The sequence below is a fragment of the Vigna unguiculata genome, chromosome 10 (genome assembly GCF_037176805.1).
Source record: "Vigna unguiculata cultivar grain cowpea cultivar isolate G323 ecotype 2 chromosome 10, ASM3717680v1, whole genome shotgun sequence".
Lineage (NCBI taxonomy): Eukaryota > Viridiplantae > Streptophyta > Magnoliopsida > Fabales > Fabaceae > Vigna > Vigna unguiculata.
The window spans coordinates 12,137,536-12,142,193 of NC_140801.1; the positions used below are offsets into that span (position 1 = coordinate 12,137,536).

The 4,658-nt window shown below is 28.3% G+C and overlaps 1 non-coding gene across 1 annotated transcript; it reads left to right on the forward strand.

The window, feature by feature from the left end:
* The first annotated feature begins 4,072 nt into the window (after positions 1–4,072).
* Positions 4,073–4,146, forward strand: TRNAN-GUU (transfer RNA asparagine (anticodon GUU)). The gene has a single exon. It is a non-coding gene; the product is annotated as a tRNA-Asn (tRNA).
* The last annotated feature ends 512 nt before the right edge of the window (positions 4,147–4,658 follow it).

Below are 4,658 nucleotides of genomic sequence, written 5' to 3' on the forward strand. Positions count from 1 at the left end.
ATTTTTCTTTCTTTTTATTTTAAAACCTCTTTCTAGCTCTATTGTTTTTAGTGAAAAATCAAATATTTTTATTAATCATTATTAATAAAAAATATTTATTTGCTTACTAATATAATTGACCAAGTCTTACCCAATCAATTTATAGATTTATAGATTTTATATTAATTATACTTTTGGTCTTAGAAAAAAATCACTACAAGAAAGTCCTCAATTAGGAACAAATTTTAGAAACCAAAAATGGCTACTCACTACAGTGACTAATTTAATACCAATTTATAAAATAAAAATTATTGGTTACTACAATAGTCACTATTATAAATAAAAAATTATAACTGGTCACTAATTAATTAGAGTCACTAACTAATTAGAGACTAATTTAGAAATTAAGTCATTTTGGTAGCCAAAACCTAGGTAGCTAATTTTTACGGACAAATTTTCTTTGGTAATCAAAACCACGGTAGCTAATTTTAAAGACCAATTTAGTCACTAATTATAATTTTTTATTCATAATAGTGACTATTTTAGTAGCCAATAATTTTTAGTTTTGTAAATTAGTATCTAAATTTGTTACTATAGTTACTAATTATTATTAGTCACTAAAATTGGTCACTATTTAGAAGTTTTCTTGTAGTGAATGTAGTAAAATTTCAATAAAAAAATTAATTAATTAAAATTAAACTCTTTACTTTAATCAATAATATTTTTTTGTCCAACAAAGTTTAAAACACTCGTTAAAGTGTGACTTTGTAGGTTCATTACTAAACTACTAATAAATTTAACTCATTATTTTATTAATCAAGGTTGGCGTCTAGCAGCACTCTTTAACGACAGGATAGTATGAAGTATCTTTTACTTTAGAACCACTAGAAGATTAATATAATATTTTCTTTCATCTTTAATAGTTGTATGTTAACTATAGAATGTGGCATAACTGTAAAATTCTAATAAGTTAACACATGATGAATGACTTAAGAAACTCCTTATTTCTTTCATTCATAATACCCTGACCAAGGTCTTTATTTATATAGAGCTCTAACTCATTACCGAGAGTTGATGGATTCTTTCTTGATTAATCATTAATCCCATAAGAATTTAATCATACTCACTACAGCAAAAATCGCTTTAGGTAACAACAGAAAAATGTGAGTTAAACCACAAAAACCGTGGGCTAAAGTTTAGAAAACAATTTTTTAAGCGTAGTCTAGGTGAGCGTAACTATAGGTAATATGCAATGGTTTTTAGTACGACAACAATTTTAAAATCGTTGCTTAAAATCACCTTAAAAGGCAATGGTTTTGATGTACATGTTTTTCAAAAACTTCACATTTTCAACACTATGAGCTCTTGGCATTTTTAGTCTAAAATCAAAGGACGGGAAGAAATTCAATTTTTTTGCGTTTTTTGAACTAAGTTTTGCACTTTCAGTCAAAAAAGGAGGGATGGAATATTTCTAATCTAAAACTTTAATTTTTAGTGTATTTTAGACCACATTTTTATGGATTAACCCACACTTTTTATAAGTAACATTTATATAAATGTTGCTTAAGATATTTTTAAGCCACTTCTAAAAAAATGTTGCCTTTAATATGTTTAGACCACATTTTTATACCCATGATCTCGTTTAGTGTTGTCTAAAGTCATTTTTGTTGTAGTGACTCAATAATCATTTAACTAACATCACAAAGCAGTAAATGTTCGATATCAAAGTATAATAAATTTCTTGTTTATTTCAATGATAATCTCAAGTCTAAGGAAAAAATATATTTCTTCAAAGAAATTTCTCATTGGCAATTCAAAGGTTATCTTAACTAGGGGTGGCAATGCGGGCTGGGCCAGTCTGCATTCTTTTTCGCCTATGGATTGGCCCGATTTTTTTTTAATTCTTAAGATAAAGCTTTCGATGTTCAATAAATTGGCGCGGGTCGCGGGTTAGCAGGCCAAAATTTTGCAAACCAACAGGCTCAATATCTCGGTCCTCCCCACTTTTTTGGTGGGTCTATGGGTTGGCCCGTCGGGCCAAGCCCACATTGCCACCCCTAATCTTAACCATTAGAAAATTCTTCTTTAAGTAAGTTCAATGGTCATATATCTATAAGTACCATTTATATGTGTAATTTTTAAAAATGAGATGTTTTAAACTTTATCTTATAAAGACCACTACACATATATTGATTTATTCAGATTAATGATGTCCTATCCTGAATAATTCTATGATCAAGAATAATTTAAATTAAAATTATATACGACTTATTTCTCATTATTATAATCTTTATTATAATAACAAGTCTTTAATTTTAATCAAAGACATTATCATATGAATAATAAATATTTCAATCAAATAAATAATAATAAACACAATTTAATTATTACCAACATGACATATTTGATCTAGCCCATACCTCAAACTCAACAACTCTTTAGTACAATTTTTTGTTTTCTCTCCTAATAGGGTTAAAGAGTCCAAAATAAAACTCATATTATATAATATTTCATTTTCCTACATATAAGGGCTATAACTCATTTTGTACCTTTTGACGATTATCTTCCTAACTTTAATTCTTGTGTTGTATTTCGCATAATACAAGTAACAAAAAAACACATAAGATATTATCAAATGTGTAAAAGACATAGTATAATAATCTCAACCATGATACTTGGTCTTTTATAGGATACCTTAGAGGTGCGAGGGAAGTGTTTCACCGAGCCCCATGGTGGGAGTTAAATGTTCTTACTGAAAAAAATGGGTCCTTCGAGATGACGTGGAAAGCTTGATCATGGATCAAATAAGGAGAGACACCTGCAAAAGATTCTCCAATGCTCAAGTAAGTAAGAGCATAAAATATATGAATATGGTATGAGAAAATTTAGTAAGTACTCCTTGTGGGAATGAGTTATATTTATTGGCAGAGGTGGACAAAAAATGTAAAGGTGGCACTTGAGTGTCAAATAAAGTTAATTGGTCAAATATTTGTTAATTGATTTATTATTTCCACATGTGCGTCAATTATCAGGTTTAATGAGATTCATGACATATTATTCTCGTATTTATACTTATTACAGTGTGATATTTATTATAAGAATAATATGTACATATTCAAGGATATTATGAGAATATTTATATTTATTTAATATTATTTTCAAATCACATGGAGGGGAAGTACATTACCCATAATCCAGTCCAACATGATATGACAAAACATGTTGAAATTGACAAGTGTGATATTTATTATAAGAATAATATGTACATATTCAAGGATATTATTAGAATATTTATATTTATTTAATATTATTTTCAAATCACATGGAAGGGAAGTACATTACCCATAATCCAGTCCAACATGATATGACAAAACATGTTGAAATTGACAGACACTTTATCAAAGATAATCTTACCAAGGGCCTAATGGTTACAACTCATGTCCCTACACGATTTCAGATACTAGACATTTTCATTAAATACTATAGATAAGTTAGGATTGAATGATAATCATTTATCAACTTGATAGGTGTTTTAAGCAACAAATTATTAGGATAAAAGAATTTTCTCTATCAATATCACTATAATAATTAGGAAAAAAAGATTTTTAAAATCTTCCTATTAATTTGAACATATTTTTATTTCCTTTTATATGAGACTCAACTCATATAATTAAAACTCAACTCATGGATAATCCATTAGATCATCCAGTGAAGTTCAATAGAATAGACTGTCTAATTTAACTTGTCTATCTAGACATTTTAATTAGGGTCACCTATCGAGAACATGATGAAAACCATCTAGCCCCAAAATAATTGGTTAAGAGGTTAACACACTAGAGGAAAAGGTTAGTGTAGAAGGTCAAACTTCTACCAAAGCATAAAAATTGATTTTAATCAATGATTCTAGTTAAAGCTCAATTAATCCTAATTGGACAAATCGCAACAATTAATTTAAAATCAATTATAATTCAAGAAAATTAAGATGACGTGTTTTGAATGTAATTGAAAATGCATGAATTATATAGTTCAAGTCCATTCATAAGTAGGTACGTGTATTGGGATTATTTTAAAGATGATTTAAATCTCATATATGGCTGGAATAGCTCAGTTGGTTAGAGCGTGTGGCTGTTAACCACAAGGTCGGAGGTTCAAGCCCTCCTTCTAGCGTTGTTTTTAATCAAGTAAGATATATTTAGAACATTTGTAGAGCATAAATTTATGAAATAATAATAGAAATGGAGGATGAGTTGCAAATAGGTTAATTAGACCATCTATCACTACATCAACTATCACGTAAGAGTTATGTTTAGGAAGCATCTATGCAATATATCATATCATTAGAACTCAACTCATGGATAATCCATTAGATCATCTAGTGAAGTTCGATAGACTAGATTGTCTAATTCAACTTGTCTATCTAGACATTTTAATAAGGGTCAAGAACATGATGGAAACAATCTAGCCACAAAACAATTGGTTAAGAGGATAACACACTAGAGGAAAGGTTAGTATAGAACATCAAACATCTACCAAAGTTTAAAAATTGATTTTAATAAATGATTCTAGTTAAAGCTCAATTAATCTCAATGGACAAATCACAACAATTAATTTAAGATCAATTATAATTCAAGAAAATTAGTGTTAAGATTGTTTTAAATATGATTTATATCCCTTGAATA